Source organism: Microcebus murinus, chromosome 21 (assembly GCF_040939455.1).
Source record: "Microcebus murinus isolate Inina chromosome 21, M.murinus_Inina_mat1.0, whole genome shotgun sequence".
Lineage (NCBI taxonomy): Eukaryota > Metazoa > Chordata > Mammalia > Primates > Cheirogaleidae > Microcebus > Microcebus murinus.
The window spans coordinates 35,186,832-35,203,066 of record NC_134124.1 but is presented as its reverse complement, the minus strand read 5'-3'; the positions used below and the strand labels follow the sequence as shown (position 1 = coordinate 35,203,066).

General features: G+C 55.6%; 1 long non-coding RNA gene across 1 annotated transcript; it reads right to left on the bottom strand.

The window, feature by feature from the left end:
* Nucleotides 1–1,651: 1,651 nt before the first annotated feature.
* LOC142863049 (uncharacterized) lies at nt 1,652–3,239 on the bottom strand. The gene is made up of 3 exons (XR_012913934.1): nt 3,137–3,239; nt 2,378–2,719; nt 1,652–1,888 (listed from the first exon to the last, which is right to left on the bottom strand). It is a non-coding gene; the product is annotated as an uncharacterized LOC142863049 (long non-coding RNA).
* Nucleotides 3,240–16,235: the final 12,996 nt, after the last annotated feature.

Below are 16,235 nucleotides of genomic sequence, written 5' to 3'. Positions count from 1 at the left end.
AATCATTTTAACTAGGGTGAGATAACATCTCACTGTAGTTTTGATTGGCATTTCTCTGATGATTAATGGTATTGAGCATTTTTTCATGTACGGTTGGACATTTGTATGTCTTCTTTTGAGAAATGTCTATTCAGATACTTTGCCCATTTTTTAACTGGATTATTTGATTTTTTCCTATTGAGTTGTTGGAGCTCCTTATATATTCCAGTTATTAATCCTTTGTCAGATGGGCAGCTTGCAAATATTTTCTCCCATTCTGTGGGTTGTCTCTTCATTTTGTTGACTGTCTCCTTTGCAGTGCAGATATTTTTAGCTTGATGTGATCCCATTTGTCCAATTTTGCTTTGACTGCCTGTGCTTTGTGGGCAGCGCCCTGCCCTTTCTGAAGTCTGGCTTCTCTGTGGCATCTGGGAGCCACACCATAGTCTTCCAGCACATTCCTTTGTGCTGAAGCTTATGCCAAGCTGATGACAGATCCTCGAGGCTCAGACCTTATCTCACACTCTCTTAAAGGTTTCCTTGTGCCGGCATAGGGTGAGGCACCCTGCACACATTTGGAAATTGAACAACACTGGAGTCTCTGGGTGACGCCAACCTCAGCCATTCTTAGTGTCTTCTTGACCTTTTTTGTTAATTTCCACATTTTCTACAATACATTTGTTTTGCTTGATTTTTTTTTCTAAATAAGCTAGATAATCCTCAAAAAGCATCATGATGTATCCAGCGGTTCCCCAACCTTCTGTTTATAAGGAAACATTCAGGAGGTGTGGGACTTTTCAAGCAATTTTCCCACTTTGGGTCACTAACTACCCATTCCCCAGAGAACCCCAGAAACAAACAGAGGTCTCTGGTCTAGAAACCTGAGTGAACCCGCTTCTCTCCTCTCCTCTAACTGATTTGAAAACACATTTCCCAACCCAGGGCACGTGAGACTGCCAGAGGAGTCACAGCCCTGGGGCAAGATGAGGTTACAGTAAAAAAACTATAAACTACACAAGGCAATCAATTGTGTGTTTTCAAATCAGTTTTGCATTTGCTCCTGCTGGTGCTCCTGAGCTTCTACTAGTCAAGACCAATTTTTATGATGTTTTCTTGGTTCAGGCTCCCCGTAACAGTTGGATAGTGTAGATTCAAACTCTATTCACTCACATGGTTCAGGCTTGTGATTTCAGATTCTCAAAGGATATTTTTAAAATTTCTACTCAGAGCCCAAATGTAAGATAACATTTTGCGTGGTGTTTCTCTAGCCCCCCTTCCATGGAAGACTGTGGCAGTCAGGATAAGTGAAGTTGTGCTGCAGTAACAAACAAGCCCAAACTCTCAGTGCCTTAACATAACCACCAAGATTTATTTCTTACTTATACTCTATGTCCGCCAGGGATCAGTTGAGAACTCTGTCCCATGTGTCCTCCTTTGGGGACCCAAGCTGATAGAACAGCCATTCTCTTGAACGTTCTCAGTCTGGACAACATGCACAGGCATTTAAATGCTCTCAAAGTATTTGGTGAACAATGAGCAACTCTACAAGGGAAATGCCTTGCCGAGGTCCCTGCTTCATTTAGGCATTTCAGCTCTACCTGGCCACCACACACACATCAGAGCCATGTCTCCTGTCCCAAAGGAGACTACCCTTTATTTGTCCTAAGTTCAGCTACATGTTTTTAATGGTTTTATTTTACCCAAAACTTCTAGATGTTCTCTTTAGTTGAGTTGAGGAAGGAGAAGTGTAAGCTCAGCTTGTCATGTTGCCAGAATCAGAACACTTTATATTGATTCCTCAAATTGGGAGCATGCTGTTTTGTAACCCTTTTTCACTTAACAATGGACTATGGTTATTTTCCCAGAATTTTGTATGTTCTTCAGGAGCATAATTTTTTTCCAAGCAGAACTTAGGAATAAAACAGGAGCATAATTTGTAGTTGTTACACAGTAGTATATCAATGGATGCACCATAATTTATCCCATCCCCTCTTATTGGATATTTAAGTTGTTTCCAGTTCCCCTCATTGATGTTAGGGATGCAATAAATAACCTTACATGCAGGAGTGACTTTCAAAATATGTAACGGCCAGTACGGTCTGGGCTTGGGCACCAACCAGTCAGAATGAGCAGGGGTCATGAACAATTGGTGTCACTACGCTTCATGTCCCTACTGTGTGGACATTTATCTTTGCACACATCTTGTGATTTCCCCTGGATTAATTTCAAAAAGTGGAATTGCTGGGTGGGCCAAAGGTTACAGGAACATTTGAAGGCTTCTGACACTTACTTCTAAATGGCTCCACCCTCACTCTCACTTTTTTAAAGAATCCCCTTTTCCACTCTCACGGCTTCTTGTCTAGCTGTGGGTCAGAAGTCCCGGGATGGAATTTCTCACCAAGACTCCCTGGTCGGCAGGGTCGTGGGTCCCCATCAGAGGCTGATAAAGCGAATTGCATCCAGGAATACAGTGCACTTCTGCCTCCCCGCGGTCTGGGTGGGGTCCCAGCAGATGTGTCACAGTCCCCAAAGACCTTCCCTGGGTTAAGAGCATTGTCCCAATGCCTGGGCTCAGATTGGCTCCACTTCCAGCTCTGTGATCTTGAGTAAGTCCGTCCTGGCTGAGCCCCAGTGTTCTCGTCTCTCATGTAGAGATGACAGCGTCCGCGCCTCCTCCCAGGGTTGCCGAGGGCGGACAGAGATCAGGCGCCTATTCCCAGGCCGGGCACAGGACAGCACGCTGCAGAAATGACAGAAGAAGGGGCACAGTGGCAGCAGCTCTCCAGCTGAGCGAAGGCAGGCTTGGGGGCTCTGTCCTTTCTCTGCAGGAGGGAAGGAGGCCAGGAAGCCCGGACCGGCCTGGCCCAGGGAACAGCAGACCGCGGCACGAACCCACGCCCGGGCCACAGCACCTCGTCTTCCTCCACAAGGTTCTTTCCTGGCTCTGGCCCCCGAGGGCCCCACCTGTGGCCCTGGCCCCTCTCCAAGCCCCCGTCCTACCCTTCCGCTCCCGCCCAGGCCAGCCTCCCCCAGCCTCCCCACCGCAGTGCTTCGAGCACACGAGTGCCTGCGCCTCCCGCCTCTGCGCTCCAGCCCCGCCGGGAAGGCTCCTCCTGGGTCCTCGCAGAGCCCAGTCCCTGGCTGCAGTCAGGCCTACCTCAAATGTCACCTCTGCAGAGAGGCCCTTCCTGGCCACCCCCTGTGCACAGCAGCCCGTCCCTGTGTGCCATCCTGTCTCTCACTCTCTCCGGTCCCTAAGCCCATGTGTTTTTCTTCATAGCACTTACCCTTACTTAAAATTATTTCACACACTGTTTATCTGCTTGTTTGTCATCTGCCGCGTCACAAGCGAAACATGACATAAGCCCCACAAAGGCGGAGCCTTGGCTTTGCTCACGGCTGTACCCACCCTCCCAGAGCAGAGCCTGGCACGTCACAGATGCTCAGCAAATATCGAGTCCCCTTTGGATAACCAAATTCCCTTTCTTTCTTTCCCAGCTTGGCCAGGTCATACCAGTGTGACCTTGTGCAAGTCACTTCTCCTCTCCATCCCTCAGTTTTCTCATCCATACAGTGGGGCTAACCAACCTTTGCACCGTGCGGTGCCATGGCCACAACGCAGCTGTGCGGAGAAGGTGCTCAGCGGGCCTGCCACGGCTCGTCCTCCCTTCAGTGCAAGTCCTCTAGGAAGGGGTGGCACATGTCACCTCAGAATGCTTTCGCCCAGCTCGTCCCAGGCTCAGGGAGGGAACTGCAGCTGCCCTGGGCCGAGGCGTCTCCCGCCTCCCGCCCCACCGCCCGCCCTGCTCCCCAGCTGGCGTTCTGCGCGGGTTCCTTCAGGCCCATGAATAATTGATGATGCGTGGGTCCCTTCGGATCTTCTCATGATCGCTGGGATAAAAAGAAGTCTTTCTCTGCATTGTCTTGGGCCCTAGACTTGGCCTCCCTCTCTGGGGATGAGTCACCAGGTCCTAATCCTGCAGCTGATCTCAGCGGGCGGCCCAGAGGCCTCCCCAGTGAGCCCAGAGGCAGGGCTGGGCACCAGCCTCCCAGGAGCGTGGGTGGCCACTGGGCAGATCTGGCCCCAGGGACAGCATGCCCGGGCTGGCTCGGATCATTCTAGAAGCAATTCCAGCTCACCTGGAGACACAAAGCAGATTCCTCGTTCCTTCCCAGAACTCCTCAGACCTGAGACTAAAGCCTGGAATTACCCCGAAGGCAAACATGTGCCCAGGGTTGCACCATGTCCCCCTGGGAGCCACGCACAGCTGTCCCTAACCAGGGACAGGCTCCATGCTGGACACGGCACACATTCCTGTCTCATCACATTCCTTCCCCACACCCTCCTAGAGAGCAGGGTGGCCACGGGTCTCACTACACAGCCGAGGAGGCAATGGACAGGAGCAACCTGCCACAGGTCACACGGCTAGCAAGGGGCCGGTAGCCTGGCTCTGCGCCCACACTCTTTCTGTGACACCACAGAGACAACACTGCACATTTAGGGGCATTTGGGATTGCCCAGGCTGCCGGGCCAGGGCCGGGAGCACACCCGACTGGCAGGTGCCACTGGCACCTCCCACCCTGGCACCCCCCACCAGCCTGCAGGACAGAAGAGACGTCTGGGGGTGACCCCTGTGGCCCACACTCCAGTCACCTCCCTTCAGAGTGTTTATTCACCCTACACACAGGTGTGACCTTCAGTGCAATGCATCACACGCCTGACAGGTGTTCTCCTGGGCGAGAGCCCCCCTAGGAGTCGGAAGTCCTGAGTTCTGCCGTCAGCTCGGCCATGGAGCCGCCTGTGACTTAGGCAAGCCATGACTTTCCTGTGTCTGCCTTCATGAAGTGACAGATACTGTCCTCTCTTGGGAAATCCAGGTTCTAGGAGCTCCGGTCCCCACAGGACAACTGCTAAAGCGCTGTGACGGTTGCACCCCGTTTTCCAGGACAGGCAGCCCAGCGCTGCTGTGCGTGTGGGCAGGGGAGCCCCGTCCTCACGGCGCTCTGCCGAAACTCACCGCGTCTCCAGCCGCGCGGGCGCGGGGGTGGGGGTGGGGCCGCCATGCTCCTATGGCTCGAGGACACAGGGTTTGGCTGCCCACTCTCCTTTGCAACCCTCAAGCCGTGTGGCAGTCAGGGCAGTTGATGACCCCGCTCCGGGCTGACCCGCGACCGGCCTGGCCACTCACAGTGCCCGGGGCCTGGCTGACCCTGCCCACTCGCGAGGCCCCGAGACTCAAGACACACATCAGAATGGAACTCGGGGCTTCGCGGAAACGCCGGAGAGACGTCTGTCCTTCCCAGTCCCCCTGCAGGGAGGAAGATGTCACTGTGGGCGCAGCTGGCTGCCGTGGTGGGACCGCAGAGGGAAGGGTGCCCGGCGAGAGGCCTCGCCAAGGAGCCAACCCACGAAGTGACAGAGCCAGGAGGTCCCAGAGCACACGGCCCTTGGACCGTGGAGTGGCAGGGGCTTCTGTCGCTTACAACCGAAGAACCCTAACCGACACTGGCGCCCAGCCATCCCTGAACGTGCGTCAAACAGAAGGCTCCTGCAGAGACCAGCGCCACCGCCCTGCACAGGGCGGGCCCGGGTTTGAAGACCTGATGGCCCAGGGCTGGCTGAGCCCACGTTCGCCCGGGACACAGCCTAGGGCTGCCAGGCGAAGCTCCAGAGGGGCCGTGCCCACAGACGCCACGTGGGAAGTGGCCGGCCAGGACGTGGCCCGCGCTCAACGCTCGCTCCACGGAAGCCGGGTAAGCGGGCTTCCTGCTTCCGGCGGGCCGGGAGGCCCACTGCTGCCTAAGGGGCCTCTTTTCCCTCGCGGACGCGGCCTCCAGACTGGCCACAGCTGTCCTTTCTCAGCGCAGGCGGGACCGGGTTGGCTGTCGTGCGAGGGGACACGCAGCCTCCGGAGGCCGGGACCAGGCCCCGACACGGGCCTCCCCGCTCAGGGCCCTCGAGGGCCTGCGCCCTCAGGTCAAAACTTGCCGCTTCCTCCAAGGGCGCGTTCCAGAGTCCCGGCCTCCCCTCTGCCTGCTCCTCCCTCTCACCTCTCCAGCGGAGGCCACGGACAAGGCTCTGCCCTCCTGGCTGCCTCCCCTACCCGCCCGGCTCTGCCCTCCTGGCTGCCTCCCCTACCGCCCGAGCGGCCCTGGCGGGTCCCTCCCTCTCTGCTGGCCCCAGCCTCCCTTCCAAGGCACCGCTAGGATCAGACCAGCCTCCTCGTGCGTCTCACATGGCGTCCACGTGCGAGGCCCAGGCGGTGCTGGAGACGGCAGCCGGGGAGGGAGCCCCGCCGCACCTCCCGTGCGCCCGGCGGCCGGCCAGGAGGGCCGGGCAGAGGCGGCGCCACCCCCGGGCTCTCAGTGCAAGGATGTCGCACTGTCAATACGATGTCGAATAATCGCCCGACAGGTCCGGCCTGCCGGCTGGGGTCCCACGTAACAACCCTCCACACACAGCAACAGCAACACAACGGAGCCGTGTGAGTGCAAATGACCAGGTGTTCATGCGTAGGGAAAGGTCTGGAAGGATCCACACCAGGCCAGTAACAGCGGCTACGTCTGGAGACCGGGCCGTTCAAGGGACTCCAGCCTCCTCCACAGTGACTCCTCAGCCTCCTCATCTCCCCCGCCTCCCTGCAAGGGGAGTGTGCTGCTGTGCGCGCTCCTGACAGTTAACTCTGAGACACTAGCAGATGGGTGAGCACGCCCCAGTAACGGCCGCGGCGCACCTTTCCGGGAAGGCAGCGCCCAGGTGCCTGCCTCAGGCGAAGGGTAGACGAGGGAGAGACAGACCCGTCTAGAGGAGGAAGTGGGGCCCCTCCACCTCCCGCCACCTCTCTGGGAGCTGGTCACCCCGCAGGCCTTGCCCCCAGGCCCCGGGAGTTTCCAGGAAGCCCGAGGCATCATGAGAAAAAGCTTCTTCCCACGGCCTTCCTTCGGGCAAAAGGAGTCGAGTGGATGTCTCTTAATTAGCATTTTCATCATTTTTCCGTATTTTATGAAACCCGTCACATGGCGGGGGAGTGGGAGCGGGGCGAGGCCTCGGCGAGGAGAGGTCAGGGCTTCTCTGGGTTTGATACCCAGGAGAGAAATGTTTTCCGGCCAAATCCAACCCCAGGGCCAAACACGCCTTTTGACAACAATTATTTTTTTAAATTTTTATGTATCCTGAGTTTTAATTACGAAAGGAAGACATGACAAAATTCTCTTAACAATTCAAACAGTCCCTTTGAAGTCAAGGTCCCTCTGCCTGACACTCCTTGTCCAACCCCTGGAAGGTGACCGCCCTCCTCCATTGGCAAACATCCTTCCAGAACTTTCTCAAAGCCTTGATATACACACACGGACCACTAAAATATGAAATCTTGGTTTGCCTTTGTTTTTTAACAAGTACATGCTGTACACATTCTTCTGCAACTTTCTCTTAACACGTCTTAGAACCTAAGCGGGTTCACACAGGACTATTTTGTTCTTTTTATTCTTTTTTTTTTTTTTTTTCAGGGCACTTTTTTCCTGATAATTGTTCTTTTTAAATACTACAGAGGGCCATAGTATTAATGTGCCATCTGTTATTTAACTATTTAATATGGTGGTTATTTAAAACAGAACAAAACACTCCTACTGCTTTACAAAGAAAGGAACCCCTGCACCTCGACCGCACATACATCTCTCCACCTCAGTTTGCTCATCTGTGTAATGGAGCCACTAGCCTAAATGATCTCTAAGGGCATTTGCCCAGCCTGTGATTTTAACCATTTTTTCCCTGCCCTACACAGACGCCCCACTGAGGCCCCCTGCGTCTGGTTTCCTCTCGGACCGGGCTTTCCCGAGTCCGCCTGTGAGTCAGCCCAGGGCCCCTGCCCTCCTCCTGTGGCCCGTCCCCTCCCCAGCTGCCGAGCTCCCAGCCTGCTCTGCTCCCGTGACAAGCCTGTGACAGAGAACACAGGCGGCACCCTCGGAGCTCCCGCTGCTGCCTTAAAATAGCAGCTTTGTCTCTCTCCCCAGCTCCTCTGACACAGCCTCGCTCGGCGTGGCCCGGAACTGTCTGGAAATGGGAACAATAGGCCTGGCACACCGTCACCGTCACCAGCACTCAGAGCCCAGGGCCCGTGTAAGGACAAATCTTTGCACCAAGGTCCCTTCCGCTCAGTGCAGAGGGGTGGGGTACCTGGCAGAGGGAGGCTGGAACAGGCCTGGCCGCGCTGCCACCTCCAGCAGGGCATGCCAGCGCTCCCCTGCCCTTCTGCCCCTAGCAGGGCTGCCTTCCCCAGCACCCAGTTTGGATGTGACTCTGCTCTACCCTGTTTCCTACAAGATAGTAACACCGGACATATTCTAAGTACTTTTTCTAAGTACTTTGCACCTGGGAGCCCATTTAATGACACAAAAACCCCATCAGGTAGGTTCTGCTGTTATCCCCATTTGGCAGATGAGAAGACTGAGGCAAGTGCCCCAGATCACCCATGGCAAGCACACCGTGGAGAACTCAGAGCAGCGTGGGCCCTGCTGAGGACCTGAGAGGTCTTGTGGCAATGTTATTGTGAGACGTCTGGGGGAGGTGGCTGTTTAGTGGCACAGCCACGCCCAGGCCCAGGCAGCCTGCGCTCCGATCCACTATACTATACAGGCCCATAACCCCGTCCCTTTCATGTCGAGAGAGGCAGTAATAGGTGGATTTACCCCAGAGGACAGGGGGTCGTCCTTGTGGACCAGCCACTTATGGAGCCAGGGAGGCATGGGTTCCAACTGCAAGCTTTTTCTCACCCCAGGACCTTTGCATATGCTGTTTCTGTGCCCGGAACATTCTTCCCACCCTGCCCACCCTTCTGCCTGTCCTCCCTTTGCCTAGCTCTCCCATGGCTGACCTCCTTTTATCTTTTATGTGAGGAGTCAGCGAGTCACTCACTCATTCATTCATTCATGCACTCACTCACGAAATGTGGATTATGCACCTTCTGTGTGCCCTCGTGAGGCTTATTGACCGGAGCTGGGCAGACGTGCTCAGCCGAGAGACCGGCACGCAGTAGGTCTTGGGCGAACGAAAGGCAGCCGGGAGGAGCTCTGGTGAGGGGCAGCTGAGGACAGGGGAGGGGCGCTCTGCTCCTGGGAGCTCCCGCCTCCCCCGCCCTGCCCCTGCTTCTGGCTGCGCATGGGGCCATCTTTCCAGGACGGTGAGAACGGAAACTGCCTGCCACTCCCTCAGCCACCGCACAATACAGCTGCCGCAAGACCTCCAGGTCCTCAGCAGGGCCGGCTGCTGTGAGTTCTCCACGCCGTGGTTGCCATGGCAGTCAGCATGTTCCTCCGCCCCAGCATCCCGTTCATTTCATTGATTCTCTCCATATTCTCTGAGGCCATTCCGTGCCAAGCCATGTGCCAGGCCCCGGCGACACAGAGGAAATGAGGCACTGTCCCAAGTCCAGGGAGAGCCCAGCAGGGAGGAGCCTTGAAAGTAACAGTGGACTTGACTCCACACACAGCACGTACACATGCACGCACACATACGTACACACATGCACACGCATGCATGCACGCACATGCACACACATTCTGCAGACCCTGTGCACAGCAAGGGAAGAACCAAGGCACTCACAAGCTTGGGGAGGGACAGACAGACGCAGGTTGTGAAGTGATGCCCTGATGGCAACACAGGCGCTGCTGGGGCACCATGCCAGCCACTGTCGTCTGCCGGCTGTATGCATTGTCTACTCCACATAACAGATCACCCCCGAAACTTAGCAGCCTAAAACAACAGGCACGTGTTATCTTGCGTGGTTTCCAAGGGTCAAGAAGCCAGGAGCAGCTCTGTAGGGTGGTTCTGGCTCACGGTCTCTCGGGGATGGCAGTTAAGCCAGGGCCGGTCGCGGCAGGGGCTGGAGGATCTGCTTCCAGCATGCTCATGTGGCTGCTGGCTGGAGGCTTTGGCCCCTGGGCACGTGGGCCTCCCCACAGGGCAGCTCACGACACGGCTTTCCCCAGGGTGAGGGATCCAAGAGGAAGAGAGAGCACACAAGTGAGCAGGAGAACAGCCAAGATGGAAACCAGTTTTTATAACATAATCCCAGAAATGACACACCAGCACTTCTGCCCTGTGCCACTGGTTACACGAACCAGCCCAGGTGGGAGGGGGCAACACAGAGCGTGAATACCAGCAGGCGCGATTGCTGGGGACCATCTTGGAGACTGACTGCCACAAACTAATAACCTTTCCCCTCCTCCCTTGCTAATAAAACCCTAATTTCCATCTGAGGATCCCTCCCTAGCTCCAAAGAGAGAATCTGATTGATTTGAGTGAATCATATTGATTTGAGGAATCCCATATTCCTTATCTGGAATTAGTTTAGAATGTGCAGATGACCCGATCCTGGCCATAGAAACCTGGAGGGAAGTCTGCAGTGGGGCTCCTGAGAAACCTTTCCTCCTACTAAGGGAACAAAATGACCCCTTCCTCTCTGGATGTCATGTGAAGATTTGCCTGGAGCTGTGGCAGCCATTTTGCAACCATGAGGGGCGTCATCACCAGCAGGGAGATGACAAAGAGGACAGACCTAAACCACATGAATCAACCAGTACTGAACTGTCCTACCTTCAGAATCCTTGTTCAACGACAATGATAAGTTTCTCATTGCTTCAACTTTTTTTAGTTGAGTGCTCCCTTACATACCAGGCACCTCGCCAAGCATTGGGAAATCGGGGCAGGATCTGCCTTTAAGTTGGGCCTCAGTGGATAATTAGAGTTCACGAGGTCAGCCAGAGGGAGAAAGCATTGCAGACAGTGGGAAAGACATGACAGAGGCCCTGAGGTCTGAAAGAGCAGGGCCCCGTGTTCCGGAGCATGTGACGCATGAGAGTGAGCAGCAGAGGTAGGACGCGATGCTGGGGGGGGGGCGCAGAGCCCGGCTCATGGGGGCCCCGTCGGTCACGCTAAAGTGGCCAGACTTTATCCAGAAGGCGATGGGAGCCACAGGGAGGGCCGTGGTCTAGCTTTCTGGAAAGACCCCTGTCCCCCTTGCAGAGGAGGCTGGGGGGCAGAACAGAAGCAGGAGAGCCAGCCTCGCCTCGTGTTTGGACCCGTCCCCTGCCAGAAGGGTGGCTCGCCGTGGAGGGGCGCGCGCCCTGGCGGCACCAGGGTCCCGGCTGGGTGTGCTAGCCCTCACCACGCAAGGGGCTCGGAGGAGGGTTCTGCTTGCTAGAAGGTGGCAAGGTCGGATCACATCACGCTTTAAAATCGTCCACTGGTTTCCCATCACACTGACAGTAAAATCCAAATTCCTGTCCTGGCCTCAAAGGCCCCACGTCGTCTTTCCCACAATATTCCCAGACCTAGTACCATTCATGGCACAGTAGTGGGGACAGAGAAATAGCTCTTCCGCTCGTACCGCATCTCTGTCTTCATGTGGAACAGGAGGCCGCCCAGGGCGAGGAGGGATCGGCCTCACAGGCAGTGAGACACCATCTGCTTTCCCGCCTTCTTGCTGCTATGGCTGAGTTGATCTCTAGATTGTGCAAGCAGCAGCTCCGAGCGCAGAGACTGTGCCTTTCACACCCCACAGGGGCTGAGTACGGTCCCGTGTACAGACATGTAGACGCACCTGCCGGTCGTGCAGATGCACCTGCCGGTCGTGCAAACCGCGATGATGATGACAAGCTTTGTCCCCGCACACCAACTTGCAGGTTCTTTCCTCGGATAACCATCCGACAGCTGAGGACTGCGGAAGTGCAGAAGGCTCAGGTGGAGGCCTGACCCCGAGGAATGTATAACCGAAACAGAGAAGCCGCGCAGGTCTCCGTGGACGGCAGCGCAGGACAGAGGAGGGCACGGGCTCCGCAGCCGGGCGGCCTTTCGTATCAAACTCCCGCCGCTGCGGCCACTGTGCGACCTGGGAAAGCCCCCAACCTCTCTGTGCCTCCTTTCCTTGCCTACAGATGCAGACACTCAATGTTACCTCAAAGGGCTATAAAAACACAGTCCGGCACACAGTAGGTCCTCCGCCAATGGTCCTCGGGGCTATAACTGCAACCAGTAGGAACGCGGCAGTCTCGTGGTCAGTCCTGCACACGGCAGCACTCAAATAACCCAGCAGCAACAGTCAGTAAAAGCATCCGGAATGCTTATTATAATTATTCTTGAAGGCTCTGGCGGCACGGCACATAAGCTCTCAACACATCCACAAGTTTTATTAAAAATCCTGGCCACAGAAAATAGGCCCTATAAAGCCTCTCTCTTATAAGACAGAGAGCTTATCTTTTAGAGATACATGTTGCAACATTTACAAATCAAACGGCATGATGATTTGCTTCAAAATAATCTGCTGTGAAGAGGATAACGTGGGTGAGAGAATTAATGCAACTAGAGTGGCCAGAGGTGGAAGACGTGGCTGCGAGATGTGCCCATGGGATTTCAGACTGTATTAGTCTCTATGTTTTTATTTATGTTCGAAATTTTTCATAACAAAAAGCATTCTTTTAAAAGCTGTCCAAGGAACCACGTGAGAAAGACTCTCATTTCCATTTCACAGATGAAGAAGATGAAACTCAGAGAGGTTAAGTTACTTGTCCAAGGTCACACAGCTCGTCTGGCAACAGACTCAGAATTCAGGCCCAGGTCAACATGACTCCAGAACCCAGACTCTGTCCACAGCACCCGTCATTAGGGAAAAGATTACGAGGCAGCCAAAAATCTGTGCAAATGTTCACAGAAAGATATATTTAGTCAAACCACTGAAAAAGAACAGTTTTAAGAGGCCCAAACTGAAATGTAAATTGAAGGAAACCGTATTTTCTTTCAATCATCCATTTGGGAAGAAAAAAAGAAGCTCTGCTCCTTTCCCCATCCTCCTTCCCTCGGCCTCTTTCTCTCTTAGGATCGGGGTTTCAGAGGGCGGGCGGAAATAACGCGGGAACCGCAGTGCTGTGTCCTGCCTTGCCAGCAAGGCTGGCTGCTCCCTGCGCCTCCCACGGGCCCCTCGCTGGCCTGGGCACAGCACGGGCACGCCACGAAGGCGGCCAGTCTGGGACGGGGTGGGGGCGTGCGGGGGTACCCTGTGGTTCCTTGGGGCCCGACGGCCTGGGTTCAAATCCAGCTTGCCCCTTCCAGCTGTGTGCCCCTGAGCAGGTCGCCTCCTGCCCTGGCCCTGGCAGGGCTCTCACACTGCCGGCAGGCGGGACTCCTCGCGGAGGAGCCGATTCCTCACCACTCCCCAAGTCCTGCCGCCCCCCTTGCGCAGAAGCAGGCCTTGCAGAGCCACGGCAGTCCGGGCCCCGTGCGAAACCATCGTGCATTGTGGCTGAGTGAAAACTGGCCTGCCGAGGCTGGGGCTGAACACTCCCTGCACCTGCGGCCCCGTGGGGCTCCCGGAGCGGAAGGCGATGAACGGGCCGGTTGCATTGCGATTTCGGCAGCACCAGCATCTTCGGGCACTGCACTGCGCCAGACGGCTTCCCTTTTACATGGGGTATACAGCAGGGGCTCACTCGTGCACCCAGAGCATGCTCTTTGGAAGACTGGGTCCCCAGCAGGAGGCCTGGAACAGGGGTGGCAGAGCCGGCCGTAGGGAGTCGGAAAGACCAGCGTCTGCCCTTCATGTCGCGTGAGGGAGCAACTGATTGAGAAACAAATTAGAAGCTGATGGGTTTGCCATTCATCCGGGATCCCTCTCTGTCTGTCGGCTTGAGGACACTTTGGAGAGAGGTGACCAAGCCCTCTGGTGGTGAGTCGGCCTGCTTTCCAGGGATGGCCCCCTGAGCATGGGAGGAATAAGAAAGCAGTGAGTGCCCCCATCTGGCGGGAGTCTGGAATGTAGGACTCCTGATTAGAGAGCCCAGGGGAGTGACAACAGCCCCAAGCTCACATATTAGTAGGTTTAATGAGCACCTACTATGTGCCAGGGTCTTTTCATATGCTGTTGCCATCTCATTTGATCCTCACAATCATGCCACAAGGCCTCATTCTACAGAAGAGAAAACTAAGGTCCCAAGACGTTTACTGCTCTGGCCAAGGTCACTCAATTACTCCGCAGCAGAACTAGGATCAAACCCAGGGTCCCAAAGCCCCAGCCGTGTTTGCTGGATGGGAAGGAGGGAGGAAAAGAAGGAAAAGAGTAACATTTATCGAGCATCATCTGTGTCCACTTCTACGGACTGAATGGCGGCCCCCACAATTCAAACGTTGAAGCCCTACCCCCCAGTGTGATGGCATTTGGAGATGGGCCTTTGGGAGGCAGTAGGGTTAGGTGACGTCATGAGATGGGCCCTCGTGGTGGGTTAACGCCCTTATAAGAAGAGACACAAGAGAAGGGCGCGGAGAGCAGGTGGCCGTCTGCAAGCCAGGAAGAGAGTCCTCCCCAGGGTCCGGATTGCCAGCACCTCAGCCTGGGACTTCGCCTGCAGAACTTGGAGAAATAAATGTCTGTTCTTTAAGCCGCTCAGCCTGTGGAAGTGCGTTGTGGCAGTCCACGCAGATAGGACACCAGGTGGCGGCTCCCTGCGGTAAGAGCCCCCGACGCTCACCACGTGCTCACTGCGAGCCACATGCACTACGCGCTAAGGATGCGACCCAAGCCACCTCCTGCAGTTAGGCCTCACGACAACCCTGGGGAGCAAGTCCTATCCCTATTCCCAATTTACAGACGAGGCACAGGGAAATAAGTGACCCCCCAGGACCAGAGCCTGCACGGGTGAGGGACAGGTCGGCAGGCGGAAGTTGCTGGCAACGCCGTGTGGTCACTTGCTGTGCCAGTTCAGGCCCTGCCGGAGCAGATGCCACGATGGGGCTGGAAGTGCAAGAGACTCGTCGGGGGCGCCGTGAAGGTCAGAGGGAAGGAGGAGGCCGGGGCGCCTTCGCGGTGCCCCGCAGACCTGGGGGAGAAATGGGGGTGCGGGAAGAGCCCCAGAGAGCGGCCTGGCCCTGGGCGAAGTTGTGGCCAGGCTGACACGGGGAGCCCAAGCCAAGTGCCCCGGGCGGATCCCAGTCAGGACGGGAGCGGCCTGGTTCTAGCACCCCAGCGTGCCCAGTCCCGGCCGGGTCGAGCGCGACGTCAGAGAGGACCCCGCCGCATCCAAAGGTCTGTCCGTCAGACAGACTCCCCACGGTGGGTCCTCGGGAAGGGAGCGCTGACCGGGCACTTGATGGCCGTCACACTTGGCGGAGGTGGCGTCCGCCAGCGCACTCCACTGCCTGCTGTGACTGGTGGGCGGGGTGCGAGGCCGCGTGAACACTCTGTGCTCCAGCAGCCTTTTGTCTATCGGTTTTAGCGTTCACCGATGGCCTTTGTCCATGTCAGCCATGGGTTGCAAATTGGTGACTTCCTGATTCTTTCACCGCTTCTACATTTACTACTTGGCATTGGACTCTGAGAGACAGCTCCCTTCCCCTTTTTAGTGTCATTAGAAACTCCCGGGGCTTTTCGTTCAACACCTGACAACCCAGTGCCATCACTCTGCTGATACTTCCTTGGTCCCCGAGTTGACCCTGGGAAAACTCTTCCAGCAGACCCGGCGTCCTTTCTGTCCTTTCAGCTCATGCCCACCAGTCTCTGCCCTTCCGCGCGCACACCTTGTCCGTGCCTGCCTGTTTCCTCAAGGAGCTGGTGAGGAATGACTTCCAGAAACCACGGTCTGCGGACAGGGCTCCTCACTGCTATCTTAGTTCCACCTTAGTGGTCGCCCATGACGACTGTTCCGGCTCCAACTCCACAACACAAGCGTCTCCCCATTCCGCATCTGCACCCCTCTTCTCCCACGGTGAGAACGCTGGCTGGCAGCAACGTCCGCGCGTCAACTCCATGCCACAGTGCCACCAAGGGCTGCTCCAGGGCCACCACCAACAGCAAAAGCTCTACTCAGTCAGGATTTAGCTGCGGTTCTCTTCCTCTTTCAAATACGTCCTACTAAGGGTGTGTAGTCACAGCCCTGGAATTACTTCCCCCGTCTGTGTGGTTGTTACCAATCTGACAGGCCCGTCCATTTATTTCCCTTTGTATTATTCAAGTTTAGGGGTACTTTTCCTACCATTTTTTATTTAATTTAAAAAATTTTTTAATTAAAAAAATTTTAATTAGGCCGGGCGCGGTGGCTCACGCCTGTAATCCTAGCACTCTGGGAGGCCGAGGCGGGCAGATTGCTCGAGGTCAGGAGTTCGAAACCAGCCTGAGCAAGAGCAAGACCCCGTCTCTACTATAAATAGAAAGAAATTAATTGGCCAACTGATATATATATAAAAAAAAAAAAAAATTAGCCGGGCATGGTGGCTC